Source organism: Ursus arctos, unplaced genomic scaffold (genome assembly GCF_023065955.2).
Source record: "Ursus arctos isolate Adak ecotype North America unplaced genomic scaffold, UrsArc2.0 scaffold_18, whole genome shotgun sequence".
Lineage (NCBI taxonomy): Eukaryota > Metazoa > Chordata > Mammalia > Carnivora > Ursidae > Ursus > Ursus arctos.
In genome coordinates, this window is record NW_026622852.1 from 2,787,029 (window position 1) to 2,806,740 (window position 19,712).

Below are 19,712 nucleotides of genomic sequence, written 5' to 3' on the forward strand. Positions count from 1 at the left end.
CTCTACTTGGCAGTGAATGGTTATTATCATCACATATATGGAGGTGGCCCAATACATGGTTAGACATCACACAGAAAAATGATACCTCAGTTTGTGGTTATTGGTTCAGCTTTGCAATGCTAAAATCCTTTGTGTCTTTATTTATATATGCAGTTGAGATTGTCACGTGGCCTGCCTATATTCATATATCATCTTTCAGCTCATTCAAGTCATTTTAACAAATGTTTATATTATTGCTTCACTTTTTCCTGATCCTAGAGCAGATTGGGACATCCATCCAATGTTTCAGCACATTCCTGAGTTACCACTATGACAGAGTGTTCTTGGAAGACTCTCCAGTTTCTTGCTTCTCAGGACCTTGGCTGCTTTCCAAGGAATGTACCTTTGGAGACAGTCATTATCAGTCCTGGGTTAGGTCCTTCTTGTTTCTCCCACCTTGCTTGTCTGATTCCCTCTGACTCTAACCCAGATGAGTTTTACTGGCCACCTATGTCTAAATAATGCCAAGATTACTTTCAAATAGCACTTTACATGTTTCAGAGCACTTTCCATGAGAACTCTGATATCTAATAGCTTTACCAGCTTTGACTTAATACAGGGAAAGGGCTGGTGAATGAGTATTTTCTAACTTGAAGTTATATTCTTGAGGCCAGCTGTGGAGCTGTTTTACCGTGGTTGTCTTCAATAATAGCAGAGATGCTGGGCAGACATAGTTTTGGATGTGATTGTAGCCAAGAGGATAAATTAAGTCTTTTCAGAACACATATGGTCTGATTTTCATGTGTATCTTGCAAAACCACTTTTTTTTAATTAAAAAAAACCAACATGGTATACTTGTACATCTGCCTTTTTGAATGGTAGTGTAAGCAGATACTTCTTTTAGTGTATTGGGATCCAAATAACCATCCTCATCCCACATTTTTGAGGACCCTTACATAGCTCTCCTGTTTGTTCTTAATATGCTTTAGAAAATCAGTATAGATTCTTGCTAAATCAGCATCATAAATGCTAAAAATCCTTCCTTGATCTCATGGTACTGGGAGAAAGATCTCGTATTATTAATACTTATAAATTTCAATAAGAAACTACAAGAGACCAAGCAGGCAAAAATTCTTTGTATTTTTAAGAAGCTCTTACATCCTAAATACAAAATGTTGCCCCATTGCTATTAATCTAAATCAAATGTGGGGTTTTTCCCCCATTTAATTTTGTTATTTATTCCGAAATCACATTATAAGCACTCTCTGCCTCAACCAGGCTCTGGGTCGTTCTACTTGTTGGATGTTGCTGGATGCAACAGAACTTCAAACTAAGTGTGAGTGCTAACGAAAGTCCTTATATCGTACTGCGATTACCCATGTTTCCAGGACTATTCTCTCAGGGAGTTTCTCAAATCACAGGATTTAAAACTGTAGGGACCCTTGAAGATATGATGTTCTAGAGGGCTCAGACAAGTTAATAAGGGCCAGATAGATGACAGTGGCCAAGTCAGGACTGGACAGACAAAACTTCTTAATTCTATCCTTGTGTTTCCACTGCCCCATGTGACTTCTTATTAAAACCGAAACTTACTTACCTTAACTGAAAAGATAAACTCAAAGCAAATATTCCTTTGAAAAGTATATGGCAAAAGACAGTCTTCAGTGTTAACTAAAGTATGTTAACCTGTTCTGACCTTAAAAGCCTGACTCATAACCTTTGCCAAAATAAAGCACCCTCTTGTTGAAAGTAGCCCCATTTCCTGCCTACTTTCATTTTTTTTTTTTAGACCACAGCTATTCCATAGCTTTCAAAACTGTATTTATGCAAAATTGGAAGTCTACTGCGACTCACTGGAAAGCAAAAAAATCACTATTCCAATATCACTGCTACCTCTAAAATTCAATTTTCTAATTACAAAAAATTCCAGGAAATATAAATTTACTTCAATATTCCACTTCTGCAATACTAAAGGTTTTGGATTGCCCATAAATTCCCAGAACCATATCAAACTACTCTTCTTGAGGATTTTGGGAGTTGGTCAGTTAATTTACTTGCTCTGTGCATTTTTCCTCCTCGGAGATTTCTCTCCCAAGGGCTGAACCAAGCCAGGGTAATCTGATTTTTTTTCCCCCTTAGCAATCTGGAGTGGTACATAGAGACTCTAGTTACCCACCACTAGGCTTTGCTGCTGGGAAGTTAAACTGCCTGGACTGGGGCAACCATTTTCTACCAAGTGTAAGAAAGAAACAAAAAATCTGGTTGGCAGAGAGAGAAAAGAGATGGAAATAGTAACTTGGAGTCCTGACCTTCCATTTCTGGTTCAATAACTACATAAGGTACATCTGTACTTGTTCATAAAACCCCACTGGAATTTAATTTAGTGTGAGTAGCATTCCTTTCTTGGAAAAAATAAAACCAAATCATTTTAAGACAGGGAGGATTCCCTCTGTATCCCAGTAGGAAACATGGCTGCAGAAAAACACAAAAACAACGTGACTGGTCTCAATTTAAATTTACACCCACAAATCTAACATGAGGCTCCAGCATTACCAAACATGAGACTATGATTCCCTTAGTCAATTTATATTTCATTCTCCAAGACAGCCATTTCATAATTTCTCCTCTTTCCTGAAACTTCTAATACCCACTTTCCTTGTCATTTCCTTGTCATTTTCGCCTAATGACCCCCATTTTTATTTCACTGAAGAAATAGAAGCAATGAGAAAGGAATGGCTTCTTCTTCCCCAAAACAGGAAATCTGCCAGTCTACCTGCATTTGTGCTCTGCTTTCCCTCCTGGTAAAGTAGGTTGACTGCTCATGTGCCTAATAAGACAAACCCCTCTACGCATGTACTTCATTCCATTTTCCTTTGCCTATACTCCATCAATTATTTCTCCACCCCCTCCTTCTCTTGCATTATTAATTATTGCCTCTAAATTTAATCAACATCCAAAAACACCATAAGAGTTCTCATTTAAATAAATAGTCCTTATTTACTATTCCATTTTTTAAATATTATAGTAATTGTTATGAAGAATCCTAAATCAAATGCTACTACCAAGTCTTAAAAGATATACAATGAAAGGTAAAAGTAACTTGAATATAAGAAATGATTTAAATTCATTTTAGAAAGATGGAGAAAAATAATGGGGAGTTATGGGAAAAGTTAAAATATCCTGATTATTTTTTTTAACACTTTAGTATGTGTGTATGTATTTTGTGTATGTGTGTGTATTTCAATTTATATATGATTGACATACAACATTATATTAGCTTTAGGTGTACAACATAATGATTTGATATTTGTATATATTGCCATTCCATTTCTCTACAACTTTTTATAGTTAAACTCCTTGTACCACCACCACCACCACCAACACTCTACTCTCCTGAAGAATCACAATGCGTCATATCCTCTAAGCCTATGGCCAGCTCTTAGACTTCATTTTCTTTGATCTTTCATCTACCTTTTTCAGAACTGATTATTCTTTTCTTCTTAAGGGACTTTCTGTGGATAGTAATACTAGTAATACACTAGTAATAAACTACTTCCTCTTGGTTTTCTCATCTCCTCACTGACTGTTCTTTCTTAGCCTTCTCTGCTGGCTCCCGCTCCTCTTCCATATCCTGAATCAATATTATTATGTTGGATTGTTCTATTATCAACTTGGTCAAGCTGGGAATTACATCTCCCAGAACCCCTTTTTCTCTATGGTTCCAGGTTAGAGTTGCTCAAAAGAGGAACTTGCATAGGATTTGAGAAGTGGAACTGAAGCTGGAATATCTTCAGGACCAGATATGGTAATGGAAAAACATGGGAGTGCCTGGAAAATTCCAGCTTGTATTTTTTTCATTCCAAGTCCACTTTTTCCTCTCAATTTCTTGTTCTGTTGACCAGCAGTGGTCCCAGCCACACTACTAGATGTTTGGCTATAGTTGCACAGAATTAGTAGCTACGTAGATGCCACAGCTTCTAAGTTCTTCACAAAGAGTTTTTTATTCAGCGACTGAGCAAGCCTAGTTTATCAGATTTACCTGAAAGATCCATCTTGTTCACCTGTGCCAGTGTTATGAGAAGACTGCCTAGCGACTTCCTCAAATCCTCCATTCTCCCTGCCAAATCTTTACTTTCCAGCTCCTCCCACAATTGTATAAAGTCTAATTCCTATAATAAAACTTTTATCCTATATCACTACTAATTGAACACTGAGTCAAATATTGGTACCACTGGAAGTGGGTCTAGAGGAATACAACATTAATATAGCATTAGAACTCTGGTATGACTAGATTTAAAGGCATTGATTATTCTCTTGTCATTGACGAATGGGACACTGGCAGTCTATGTCAAGCAATATTTATTTTCCAAGTTACATAACATAGTTGAAATAGACAACTAAGAAACTGATAGAAGCCCCATATTGGTTCCCTGATGTATGGAGTGAGGTCTTTTATGATAGGAAAGGCAAAATTAAAACCTCTCTAGAACTTCTTCCTACTAAATCAGTAACTCATAATCAGTACTACATTCCTGGAGGGATTGAAGAGATTTTTTTTTTTTCCTATCATCAAGGACTAGGAAGGTACAAGGGTGGTGATTGCTACTACATCCCCATCCAATTTGCCTTTTTGGATTATGCAGATGACAGACAGATCTTGGAAAATGAGAGTGGATTACTACAAACTTAATCAGATGGTAGGGGAATCCATTTGTAAGTTATAGCAGATATGGCTCCGTTACTGGACCCAAACAACACACCTCTTGGAATCTATTATTTAACTAAGAACCTAGTAAATACCTATTAGTAAAGACCACTAGAACTAGTTTGCTTTAAGCTGGTAACTAGCAATACATTTCTCTATCATAGAACTGTATCAACTATTCATCCCTTTATCATAACCTTTTTCTCAGGAACATCCCTGTCTCTCCATTCTAAAGGACATCTTGTCTTGCTGGTTCACCATGTTGATGAAATTATGTTGCTTGGACCTGTTAAACAGGAAGTAGACATTTCCTAGACGTATATGTGCCAGAATATAGGAAGTATTTCCCACAAAGATGCAGGAACATGCTAATTTGACCAAGCTTTTAGCCATCCAGTGGTCTGTGGCATATTAAGTTGTCTGCTATGAAAGGGGTCATGGGTATTCAGCATAGTACCATGGAGTGTAGATATAACACAGTGTTTATTAGGGGGGAAAATCAGAGAAGTTTTAGAGTGTGCTCAGTCCCCTGAATTCTCATTACTGTGAAGTCCAGCACAGACTTGTGTTAGCCAGAAAGCTAGATGTGCAAAAAAGAACTCCTGCTTACTCACCCCATTATGTAAGCTAGCTTAAGAAAGGGACACGTATTGCATGGAGCACTGGGTGTTATACGCAAACAATGAATCATGGAACACTACATCAAAAACTAATGATGTACTGTATGGTGACTAACATAACATAATAAAAAAAAGAAATGAAAAAAAGAAGGGGTAGAGTGTGCCTGATTACTTGTAGTAAAAAGAAGTAAAACAGGATTCAGGAAATGCTAGTAAAGATACATAATAGAGACGAAGGTCTACATACGGAAAGCTCAGTGAACAACCTTGCCTGTTAAATGGAATGCTAAAATAAGCCAAAGGCGTTATTTCTACAGGCTGGCTCTGTGGAGTTAAGCCAGCTCTCTGCTAAGCTTCCAAAAGTGGAAGGAGATGAGCCCCCAAGGCTGTCCGGATTTGTCTCTCACCGATATCCCTTCCAAGGAAAGGGAGAAGTTGCTGCATCTGGCCCCTCTTTCAGTTCTAAAATAGTGCATCTGGTTGTTCATTTTGTCTAGGAGAAATGGCCAAATATGTGGATCTGTGCTGATTCATGGGTAGTAGATGATGGTTTGACTGTGTTGTCAGAGACCTGGAAGGAACACAAAGGAAAAATTATGTCCAGTAGTTCAGAGGTAATATGTGGATAGAATTCTCCAAAACAGTCATGAAAGGTAGATATTTGTGTCCCATGTGATTATTTACTGAAGAGTACCCTCAGCAGAGGTGAATCTTAACCAGGTGGACGTGATGATGCACGTTGGGATGTTAGTCAGCCTCTTTCTCCAACCATCCCTCCTCCAGTGTAATTCTTCAGGATAAATATACGCTCTGAATCTGTGGCAAATGGGAATAGTTCTTCCAGTTCCACCTAATGATCCACTAGCAAAATTTGTTTCCACACTTTTGGGGTCTGGTGATTTAGAGTTCTTGCTGAGGATGGGAAGCCTGTTTCTACCAGAGGATGTACAAGGACTCACTGAATTGGAAGTTGAGACTATTACCTGGTCATTTATTACTTCCTCCCAGTGGACCAGCAAACAATGAAGAGGGTCATTGTATTACACAGGTTGTTGGTCCTGACTATCAAGGAGAAATTTGGCTGCTTCAACACAATGAGGGCAGGGAGTCATACGTCTGGAAAGCAAGGATCTCTCTGGATGTCTCAATGCTCCTCCATGTTTTATGTTTATATTATTGAAATATTGCAACAACTCAATAGAGGCAGGAATCCTAATGGTACAGAACTTGAAGGAACAAATAATTTGGTCACCTGGCCATAAGGCAAGGAATCATGACCAGCCGTGGTATTTGCTGAGCATAAAGAGAGGATAGATGGGCAATGGAAGTGGGAAGTTATAAATCCCAGTTATAATGGCCTGACAAGTTACGGAAATAAAGACTCTAGTAGTGATTTCTTCCTTACTTCATTGGAAGTGTGTGTGTGTGTGTGTGTGTATAAAATACCATTTGTTTTCTTTCATTTTTCTTTTCCCATTCTCATATGCTTCAACATAAAATGTATTAATATTGCTTAAGACATAGATATCAAAGGAGGGTTGTCTGAACCCTGACTAGTACAGAGCCTACCAGACCACCTGTAGTAGGTGTTTGATAAATGTTAAGTGTCTTTGTGTGTGTATCTGATGGGGGTAGGCAAATTGCTGGTGAAGCCATACTAGAGGTAAATGCTATTCTAATTTTCTGTGATATGGAGTTATCATGAATGGAATTGAGAATTTATAACCCTAAGTATTGAGAAAGGGAATTTGGGATAATTCCTGGACCTATGATGATACGGGGGGGGGGGGGTAGTTAAATATTGCTTGCTCAAACTCTTCCACCTGAAGCATACAAGTTACTTTTCAAGGATTCTGTTGAAATCCAAACTATAGAAGCGAACAATTCACAAAATCAGGAAGGCATTAGATATTTGGATGATGGATTAGACAAAGTAACATCAACAATAACCAAAATAACAACAACAATAACAACAACAAAAAGACAATAGAAACAAACAAAAAATTCCTGGTCTTAGAATATGTGTATTTTCTACGGCAAAGCAAAATGAATTTTTGAACATTTTTATTGAAATCAAGGAAGGATACTCAAAAGTTTCTGGTGAGCAAGATTTAAGAAATTAAAAAATATATTAATTTAAGGTGCATGGGCTATCATGAATATTTTATCTGTTTGGTGGGTTTCTTTTTATCATTTTATTTCAGAAAATAAAAATATTTATGAAGCCTCTCACAAATACATATAAGATCTCAGTCCTCCTGCTCAAATCTTTCCCCATGACAGTTTAAGTCCCCTATAACAACCATAATAACTTTTGAGTTGTTTTCTTAGGCTCTACCCAGCCTTTGTTACACTACCTTTGTTGTTGTTGTTGTTGTTGTTGTTCCTTAAAGACAAAAATTCCCTCATCTTTAACTTGTTCTGCTGAAGTGACACCCTCTGGTTTAGAGGTGAGGAAAGTGAAGATCGGAGAGATTAAAGTGATGTATTCAGGGTCATACAAGGAGGCCACAAGTTTAACCCAGATCCACATTCCTTCCACTTCACCATTTTGCTTCTATTTAACTTTTGTGTCATTGCTTTCCCCATCCCAAGAACTACTGCACATTCAATTTCTATAGCTATTGCTAAATTGCTCTCCAGAAATTGTACCAATATACATATACTCCTACCAGAATAGGAAAGTCTCTATTTCTTCACGTTTTCATCAGTACCAACTAGATTTTCCAAAATTATTTTAGAGCCAGAATGTGATTATAAAAATTATTGCTAGGTTGACATTTAGGAATAATATGATGTGTTAGGTATTTAAAATACTAAATGCCAAGCGTTTGTGTTTGAGTGTGTAGTGTTTTAAATAAAATTTTAAATAAACCTGTGGACTTCTACACAATTGACTATAGATGTGTCAGGACTTCTATTCAGCTGGAGCTTAGGTCTCATGTTCTGGAATTGCTGTATCAGACAGAGGTATAAGATAAGCTAATGGTTAACTGAGGCTCTCAGCAAATCGTGGAACTTCAGGCTTCTCACTGAGAGAGCCAGAAACTTTCCTATCATACTTTGTTAGCCTAAGAAATGTTCTTTGCCACAAAGAACAGTAAATACTTGACCTTGTACTGCTATTCCTGTTGACTCAGAAAGAGATACAATTCTGATGGAATGTGTCCACGATGAGTGAGTATGGAATCCGTACCATTATCCAAGCATAAGGAGATTCCAGTGGCTATCTGGGGCTGCTCATCCATGGAATCTGAACCTTTCCAACCTAAAGACATTTCAATTTCCCACAGTTTCCTCCTCCTTTTCCAACCCAGCACTTTGAGTAGATGCAAAGAGAGCCTGTAAATCTCACTTCTCTTCTCTCATAGTGTATATTTTTCTTTTTATCTTATCTGCTAAAATTTCTGGTCCTCTGGGAAGTGAAAATTGATAGTAGGAAGGTAGAGAAAGACAGAGAGAACACCAGAGTCTGAAACTTGTTTTATTTAAGGTTCTTCCAAAATGCAGACCATAAAATAAGAATTTGGGGGCAGGTATTTTTTTTAAAGGTTTTATTTATTTATCAGACAGAGACAACCAGCCAGCGAGAGAGGGAACATGAGCAGGGGGAGTGGAGAGGAAAAAGCAGGCTCCCAGTGGAGGAGCCCGATGTGGGGCTTGATCTCAGAACGCTGGGATCACGCCCTAAGCCAAAGGCAGATGCTTAACGGCTGGGCCACCCAGGTGCCCCAAGGGGACAGGTAGTTTATTTGACAAATCATTCTGGGAAGCACAAGACAGAGTGGGGGTAGTGACACAGGGAAGGGACAGGAGATAACACAGGATGCATTAATTACTGGGGCTACTGCTGTGGGCAGGTAGAGCTTAGTCCTTCTGGGGACTTCTGAGAACCTGTGTTGAATGTGTTTCAGAATTGAGGGCTAAGGAAGCTGGGGTTGATCCACCTCTTATTGGTTGAGATTGCCCTTGGGGACATTGAAGCCCTGACACTTCTCATCTGCCCTATATGGAGGTTGGGTGAGCTCCTGTGATGCTGAAAATAACTATCTGAGGCCAGAAGCAGAGTGATGTATACACTGGAGGCGAGCTGCTGTCATCATGCCTGGTGGTTCCTGATGCAGGTGAACTTAGAGATGGGGTTAGAGATATGGGGCAAGGTCCCAACAGTATTTTCTCTAAGACCCTAAAGAGAAATTTCATGAATTTCTCATTGTTGTCTCCAGCCAACCTGATAATACTGTTCTGGATATGGATAGAGTGTCTATGAAGAGAAAGATAGAAATGCTGCTCCAGAGAAGGGGGGGAAGGTAGGGATGTGGTATGGGTAAAGGTAGGAATAGAGATAAGAAAACAGAGATCACATATAGGGTTCTGTTCTCACATGCGTATGTAGCACTTGTGGCCATATCATGTGGTCTATAGCCGTATGTGATGGGAAAATAAAAATCTACTAAATGCAAGGGAAAAGTGTGGACCCTGCTTGGAATCTGAAAGAGGACTAGCCACCTAGTCATTCAAGGAAGTTAATCTCTATTTCCTCATCAGACTATATGAAATTTGGATTGAATAGCCCTACAGTCTGCTGAATCCTAGAGACTCCTCCTCCCCCACAGGACAGTGCCTTCCCAGTGTTTCTCAGCCCTGATTTCTTATTGAAATTCCCAGGAGAACTTTAAAAATACTGGTGCCTGGGCCACACCTACAGGGGTTCTGATTTAGTTGGACTCAGTGCAGCCTGGAGACTGAGACTTGTAAAAACTTCTCAGGGGGCTTGCATGTGCAGCCAAGGTGAGAACCTCTGCCCTGGAAGTTCCTGAAGCAGTATTACTTCCTTTTATTTTCCTGGTGCATGAGTGACAAAGTTCCCACCTCCCAGTCAGATGGTTATGCTGAAGTGACTGTGGTTGGCAGAAAGACCCACACATGTCCTGCTCTAGAAAGGAAGGGAGTAAACCTGTATCTGGTGGTGAAAAAGAGGAGAGTGTTCTTTGAGTCATCCTCTGTTGCCATTATTTAATACCTTTCTGTTAACATGTCCAGTTATTCTCAAGCTTCATTGTTCATACCAGATCTCAAAAACTATGTCAAGTTACCCAGTGCTCTTAAGCATGTCTGTAGCAAGGTCTCAGCTGGTTGAATTCACAGGTCTAAGAAGAGTATAACAATGCCTAAAATTCATGTAATAATAAACATTTATTGAGTACCTACTATGGAGAAAATGCTGTATCAATACAGTAAGAACAACAGAGATGAACTAGTTGTGGACTTTTTCCTCAAGGTCCTTTTGGTTCTTTAGAGGAAATTCATTCATTCATTCAGCAAATATTTATTGGGCATCCATAATGTGCTAGTCATTATCCTGAGTTCAAGGGTTATAATAGTGAACAAACCAGAGAACAACTAACAAATAAACTAATAAACATATGTAATATTAGAGAGTGATAAATACAATGTAGAAAAATTGAGTAGAAGGAGAATAATGGGGTGACGCCTGATTGTGTGGATAGGGAAGGCTTTCTAGAGAGTATGATCTTGAACAGGAACTGGAATAAGTGGAGAGGGAAGCCATATGGATATCTAGGAGGGAAAGTGTGGTGGTGGCTTAGGTGAGGTAGACCGATAGTGGCAGTGAGCAGTGGTCCATTTCCAGATCTGTTTCCGGAAACACTCCATTCTAATGTGAGAACAATTGGGACTCCTGGTGTGCATTTTAAAGTTAATCACAGACCACACACCTATTTCCTGAGTGCCGCCCTGGGCTCAGCAACGTGTGAAAGGCTGTGTTGATTCAAGAAAGAAGGAGTACAGGCCTTCCCTTACTGTGTGGGGGTAGGTATGTTTTTACCAGACTTCAAAACCTCCTTCAGTTTCTTCCACCTGGAAATAAGCTACTCAACAAAGTGGATTGGTATTCACTCATACACATACCCATCTCAGTGGCTTGGAAACAACTGACTTCAAACACAAATATTTGCCAAGCACCTACTCTGCATCAGACATTGTGTTAAGCATTTGGGAGACATACTAGCTAATTACATACGGTCCTTTTCTTTCAGGAGTTTGTAATACCCAAGGGAAGACTAATTTCTCATGGCCTTCCCTTCTTCCATATGGTCCACCAATAACATTAAAAGCTGCTCCTTTAGTTAAGGAGTTTTTTATTCATAAGGGACAGAATCCCACATGAAGAAGCTCAGGTAAGAAGAAATTTATCCTAACAGTTTCCAACGGAACCCAATTGTAGAAAGTATTGCTAGTCCTTGGGAGAATTGCAAAGGCTGTCAGAATCTTTGCTTCCATTTTGGAGCTTCGTGATTTTTTATCCTTGTCCTTCTCTGCACATCAGCTTCGTGCTCTCCCTGCAGTCTGGATATCTCCTTTTCTCATGCTTTCCCATGGCCCCTTCAGGACCAATTCAAAGTGGTCTCTTTGGATACATTACTTTTCAGCTCCTGTCTCTTTGTCCTAGTCTCTGTGTGCCCATTTCCAATTTCTGGTAGAGAGAATATCATTGGTTAGGTCCATTAGCTGTGATGTGATTTGCAGTCACTTGATATACAGGAACCCCTATCTTGATGTATGAGTAGATCGGGGAAGGTGAACAGAAGTAAAGTGGTGATCATCTCTAGTACCATATTTCTCTGTTATGTTATCTTTAATAAACTGCTGGATAGCCAGCCTGCTTCTCTATATGTAGGGCTCAGTATTTAAGACCTTTCTCCATGGAGCACCTTCTGCACATCCAGCCTCATTATTCTTCCATAGTTCCCTGAATCAATGATAGCTCCTTTACTGACCTACCTGGGGGTTCATATTTAATAGATAGACTCTCTAATGATGCTGTATTGAAACACAGTCTTTTATACAAGTGAGTTTACCCCTGTGCATGCAGCAAAAAAAAAAAAAAAAAAAAAAAAAACAGCTGCAGTGATGACAGTGGTGATGGTGGTGCAGGTGGCAGCAGACTGAGGCCAATGCTCAGGTTAGCCATGAAGCCATAGCCCTATCTCATCAGAGGGAGCTTTTCGGCTGTTAATAGGTGAGCACTTCAAAAAGGATGGTCCATTGATAGCAAAACTGAACGACTCAGTCCATATTCATTACTCTGTTATCTCCATTCATGGATTCTAAGTGATCATTTTATCCTCCTAGCTTGTTCTTCCGTGTGTGTGTGAATTTTCCTGATGTTAAGGCTACTGAGGGTGTGTAGGCAGCATACTGAGAGAAAGTCGGATGAGGCCAGTTTAGCTGGCAGTGTGCCGCCAGGGGGATTCTGCTGAAGCTGGAGCCCTACTGTATGTCATTTTGGAATCAAAACTCCTATTGCTGAAAATCACAGTGCCTCTGATCTCAGTGCCATCAGATAAGCTGCCAGAAAATAACATCTTAGATATTCATTTAACAGGAGGTTGGGGTGTTGATAGAATTGTCTTGCTTTGAAAATTCCTACAAGGCAGAACCAAATGCACAGATGACAAAACTCTGGTGGAAGCACTAGAGAGACAGAAGCTAAAAGTATGGCAGAAACAAAGGATGTGGGGATCTTTGAAATGTGCTCCCTTTTAAGAGCATTAGACAAACACATGGCAGAGACTGCACACCCCCCCCCCACCAATTATTTTCTGGCCTCTGTGCTCACAAACAAGCACTATATGAAAAGCAAAGCATTTTCATGGGAAAAGGGAAAAACTGATTATAAGAAACACAGAAATGTTCTAGAAATCCTCCTGGCTGCCACTTACTCTAAGCACCAGCACTGTGCTGGTTCCTGGGATACAAATATGAATGGTGTGCAGCCTTGCTTTTCAGAAGCTATGCTAATCATGAAAGAATTCCATCCCCAAGTCTCAACATTTATACTTTCTGTACTCACTCCTACTGCCACCAACCCAGGCCTGGTCCTATCTCTTGTATGAGTCACTGAAAAAGCTTCAGGGATCCTCTTTCCTTCCTTCACATCGCAGCACTAATGTTATCTCTTCCCGGAAGCATACTTATCATACTGTCCCCTCCCCCTGCTCAGGAAACAGCAGAAATCTCCCTTCTGCCTACTGATTGGAATCTGAACTCTATGGCCTCATATTCAAGGCTCTTCCACTGAGCAGCTTCCACTGTGTCCACATATGCAGGTTTACCTTCCCTTGATTCCCATAGTGGTATCCCTGCTTCAGTGATGGGGCCCCTTCACTGACCTACATGAATAGTGCTCTTATTGCTACAAATAAAACATTAGCACCTACATTTTGAAATATTGAAGAAAGTGTCTCTAGCCTTTCTTTGACTGAATTTCCCTTTTTTCCATGTATGTGACATTTATGTTTATACTAATAAAGATACCTGAGTGACAGGATATTTATCTATTGGAATGAATATTGGTCATTTTTGATACAACCTGAGGTGTGGATATGTTGTATGGGAAAATACTGTCACCAAAAGACACTACTTCTAAGTCTATGTGCCTATTCTTACCATCATGACTTTATATATAATATTTCATTTGCTTAAAAGTATCCCTTACATCTCTTCTGTCTGTTCCTCCCAATCCCCCCAATTGACAATTGTATTTGATCAATTGGCTAATACATGTTTGTAACCTATGCTTACTTAGGCCATATCAGCAAGGAATTTGAAATTGGGTCACACTGACAGTAAATTTGTATGTTTCATGCATTTTATGTCACAAATTAAGGCTTGGCTTTGAGGTCTCTGAGAAACCCCCTTCTAAGGGGCCTCATCAATGTACTCAAAAACAAATTTAACCAGTGATATCCCCCCTTTCCTTGTTCTGGACCCTCTCTACTTGATGCTGCATATCCTACAGATACCACTGCCCCTTCTTCTGACAACCTCTGTTCCTGCACACACTGGTGCTTAAAGTGGAACCCTTCTGCTTTTGAAATGCATTGCCCTCCTCCTCTGGGGCTCTAACTTCCATCCTTGATGCACTGGAGATCTGGAAGTGACAGAGCTGTGAGTTGTCTTGAGGCATAAATGGAGAAAATGTCCTAATCACTTACCATTTTGATACCTTGTTTTAGAAGAGTACCAAAACAATGTGGCTTTTGTTCCAAACTCCGACTGGCTGTATTAGCAGCCCAAACTATCATGGGACTCAGACATGAGTCTTAGGAGTCTGGAAAGAAAGTGACTTTGGATAATTACACCAACACACTGGACCAGATCTACCTGTCTTAACTCCCTTGCTCTTAGGTTAGGTGCTTTTCAAGGGGGTTCTTTCGTTCCTCATGAGGATGGTCTTCCAGTGGCCTGCTCTACTGTTTCACCCCATTTAACTGAACAGGATGGAGTGCTATTTTTGGCATATGATGCACGAAGATAGGACCAGGCCATATATTTATTTAATGGTTTTCATCACAAAGTAACTATGTGACTGTGGTAACATCAATTAATCACTCTGGGTCTAAGTTTACTCACTTGGATGACCTCTAAAGTCGCCTTAGCTGCAAAAATTCCTTGCTTTTAGATATTTGACTATTTTCCTCTTCTGGGTATGATAAACCAAAGTTTTATGAGATAACTGCTCCATGCAGAAAACAACTGTACGACTTGGTCACAACACAAAAAGCACATCCCTGAAGGTCCTGGAGAATGAACAGAGGCAAGCACTCTACTGGGAAGCGTACCCTTGGAGGAAGGGAGATGAGAACTACACAAGTCAGTCCTCATCTCGTTTGCTTTTAGGCTAGGGCTAACCCTTGCATTGCAGACAGTGGTATACAAGAGGGAAAACCTGCCATCTTTCCAGCTTGAAGAACAAGAAAAGTAAAACTGAGAAACTGGATGCTGGAGAGAGTAGGGAAATCACGTAAGGGAAGGAACCAGTGAAGACATACCTAAACTCTGTCTACCCATATCTCTGACCCCTGAGCCCCACACACAAGAAGTAGACTAAGAAGTTCAGCCAAAAGTAAAAACAAATCTGAATGGAGAAAGTACTAAAGAAAGAACAGAGGCAGATAGTTATGCTAACTTGGGGGAGGGAAGATGGAAACTGTACAGGTAGGTTCCTATCTTTGCAGCTCTTACACTGGGTTTAAATGTATTCTATGCAGGTACTGTACTGGTGTGCTACATACTAAACTATACTACATATATACCATAGAGAATCCACGAAAAAGTTACATCAAAATCAACTTAGCATATTTGCAGGATTCATGATCAATATAAAAAATCAATTAGAAAATGAAATTAAATTAAAAAATTAGTTCACAATACAATAAAAATACTTAGGTATAGACTTAACAAATGATGTGCAAAACCTGCATATTGAAAACTAGAGAACATTGCAGAAGTAAATTAAAGGGGAATTTTTATGTATATAAGGTTGATTTCTTCTGGAAGATCCAGAAAAGAATGCATATGATGCATATATATGATTTTTGGGGATGTAATTACTCAATATTTCAACATAGCAATTTCCCCAAATTGACCTAGATATCCAGTGCAATCTCAAGAGGCTGACAAAAGAAATTGGTAAACTTATTTTAAAATGTAAATGCAAAGACAAAGGACTAAAATGGTTTAACATTTTTTGAAGAAGAACAAAATTGCAGAAATTACACAAATAGATTTTAAAATTTACTATAAAACTACAGCAGTCAAAATGCTATGGTATTGGCATAAGAATTGATGTATAGGTCAAGAGAATAGTATAAAGTCTAAAAATAGATTCACACTTAGATGACCAATGGATTTTCAACAAATGTGCTAAAGAAACAGAGACACTTAAATAATAATACATATTAAGTTGGGTAGGTTAGGCTGTAGGAACAAATGTATTGCCAACTTCAGTGCTTAAACAGCAAGAATTCTATTTCTTGTCCAGGAAATATATTTGCATTGGTAGGGCAGCCCTCCTCCATGAAGAAATTCAGTGACCCAGACATAATGATGGCTCTGAAAATATCAATATGTGGCTTCTAAGATCATTCTGAGTATCACTGAGGATTCCATATGACATATCATAGAACTGTGCATGTAAAACGGTGGGACATGTGGAAGGTTTAAAGGGGTCAGATGTAGATGTTGTACAGGTCAGACCCAGACTTCAGTTACATGGTCATACTCAGCCCCAGTGGAGGCTGGGATATCTAGTTTAGCTATTTGCCTAGGAGGCATAGGAAGTCATTTTGATGAAGAGCTAGGAATCTCAGTCACAGTATGAAAGGGTATGCAATTTAAGAGGACAGATGCAAATAGAAGAAAGAGGTAAGTGATAAATGAATAACAACTTCATTGGACATATGCCAATATAATTCTAGAGGGAAGAAGTTTATCAGCCTAGTGAAGATGAGGATGGAATACAATATTTTATAATGAGTCTGTATCTAATGTCATATTTCATCTGTTTCCTTTTTAGTTTCTAATTCTAGGGAGTGTACATCATATAGAGCAGACATGAAGAGTATAACTGATTATCAAGGTGTGATCATGGTACCTTTGAGAAAATTATCAGGCAGCATGTTACACAGTCATCACCTATGTTTTGATTCCCGAAGAAGCTGTCTGAGATTACTTGTTTGTATAGGGCCTTATATGTCCATTTCCCCATGTATAATGAATGCATCAAGCATTGTTTCTGACCCATGGTAATCCCTCAGTTTGCGCTTGTAAATGAATAGATCAGATGGGCTTTACTATTATTATTCTTGGTTTTCCCAGATTAACAAACTGGGTATTTACTTCCTCTATATGAGAACATAGTCTCCCTTTTACCACTTCTATTTGTTAGGGGATAAAAAGAACAAACTCCAAAATATCACAAAAAGAAATACAAAGGCAAAATAAATCCTAGAGACCTGGTAATAATTAATAATGTCATGTATCTTCTGAGTAGTATGCATGTGTGGGGGTGTGTGGGTGGGTGTGAGATGGCCAAGTGAGAAAGACCAGATAAATTCCAGTTTATATCAAGGGGAACATAAGGTCATAAATTCTTATTGTTCTAAAATTATATTATCAATTAGGCAGTAATCTCTTTGACCACGGCCACAGCAACTTCTTACAAGACACATCTCTAAAGGCAAGGGAGACAAAAGCAAAAATGAACTACTGGGACTTCATCAAGATAAAAAGCTGCTGCACAGCGAAGAAGCAGTCAACAAAACTAAAAGGCAACCTAAGGAAAAGGAGAAGATATGTGCAAATGACATAACAGATAAAGGGCTGGTATCCAAGATCTATAAAGAGCTTATCAAACTCAACACCCAAAAAAACAAATAATCCAGTCAAGAAACGGGCAGAAGACATGAGCAGACATTTCTCCAAAGAAGACATACAAATGGCTAACAGACACTTGAAAAAATGCTCCATGTCACTTGCCATCGGGAAATACAAATTCAAACCACAATGAGATGCCACCTTACACCGGTTAGAATGGCTAAAATTAAGATAGGGAATGACAAATGTTGGCGAGGATGTGGGTGTGCTTGCTGCATTCATATGCATTTTCACATTAAACCCTCAAAACAACCATACAAATCAGATATTATCTCCCATTTAAAAATTGAAAACATCGAGGCTTAGATTAAAGTTCAATAATTTGATTGCTGGGATTTAATCTCAAATTCACCTAATTCTAAATCCCAGTTTCTTTCATCAAAATCTCAATATAATGAAACAGCAGGTTCTTTGTTTCTTTTTTTTTTTTAATGATTTTTTATTATATTATGTTAGTCACCATACAGTACATCCCCAGTTTCCGATGTAAGGCTCGATGATTCATTAGTTGTGTATAACACACAGTGCACCATGCAATACGTGCCCTCCTTACTACCCATCACCGGTCTATCCCATTCCCCCACCCCCCTCCCCTCTGAGGCCCTCAGTTTGTTTCTCATAGTCCATAGTCTCTCATGTTTCATTCCCCCTTCTGATTACCCCCCCTTTCTTTATCCCTTTCTTCCCCTACCAGTCATCCTAGTTCTTATGTTCCATAGATGAGAGAAATCATATGATAGTTGTCTTTCTCTGCTTGACTTATTTCACTTAGCATTATCTCCTCCAGTGCCGTCCATGTTGCAGCAAATGTTGAGAACGCGTTCTTTCTGATAGCTGAGTAATATTCCATTGTATATATTGACCACAACTTCTTAATCCAGTCATCTGTTGAAGGGCATCTCGGCTCCTTCCACGATTTAGCTATTGTGGACATTGCTGCTCTGAACATTGGGGTGCATATGGCCCTTCTCTTCACTACGTCTGTATCTTTGGGGTAAACACCCAGTAGTGCAATGGCTGGGTCATAGGGTAGCTCAATTTTTAACTTTTTAAGGGACCTCCACGCTGTTTTCCAGAGCGGCTGTACCAACTTGCATTCCCACCAACAATGTAGGAGTGATCCCCTTTCTCCACATCCTCTCCAACAATTGTTGTTTCTTGCCTTGTCTATTTTTGCCATTCTAACTGGCGTAAGGTGGTATCTCAGTGTGGTTTTGATTTGAATTTCCTTGATGGCTAATGATTTTGAACATTTTTTTGATGTGTCTGTTAGCCATTTGTATGTCATCATTGGAAAAGTGTCTGTTCATATCTTCTGCCCATTTTTTGATTTGTTTATTTGTTTCTCGTGTGTTGAGTTTGAGAAGTTCTTTGTAGATCTTGGATACCAGTCCTTTATCTGTAGCGTCATTTGCAAATACATTCTCCCATTCCGTGGGCTGCCTCTTAGTTTCTCTGACTGTTTCCTTGGCTGTGCAGAAACTTTTAATCTTGATGAAGTCCCATAAATTCATTTTATCTTTTGTTTCTCTTGCCTTTGGGGATGTATCATGAAAAAGGTTGCTTTGGCCGATGTCGTAGAGGTTGCTGCCTACGTTCTCCTCTAGAATTTTGATGGATTTCTGTCTCACATCGAGGTCTTTCATCCATTTGGAGTTTATTTTTGTGTATGGTGTGAGATAGTGGTCAAGTTTCATTCTTTTGCATGTAGCTGTCCAATTTTCCCAGCACCATTTATTGAAGAGACTGTCTTTTTCCCACCGGATGTTTTTTCCTGCTTTATCAAATATTAGTTGCCCAAAGAGCTGAGGGTCCATTTCTGGGCTCTCTATTCTGTTCCATTGGTCTATGTGTCTGTTTTTGTGCCAGTACCATGCTGTCTTTGTGATCACAGCTTTGTAGTACCGCTCGAAATCCGGCATTGTGATGCCCCCAGCTTTGTTTTTCCTTTTCAACAGTTCCTTGGAGATTCGGGGCCTTTTCTGTTTCCATACAAATTTAAGGACTATTTGTTCCAGTTCTTTGAAAACTGTCCTCGGTATTTTGATCGGGATGGCATTGAAAGTGTAGATTGTTCTGGGTAGCATGGACATTTTAACTATGTTAATTCTTCCGATCCATGAGCATGGAATATCTTTCCATCTTTTTATGTCTTCCTCAATGTC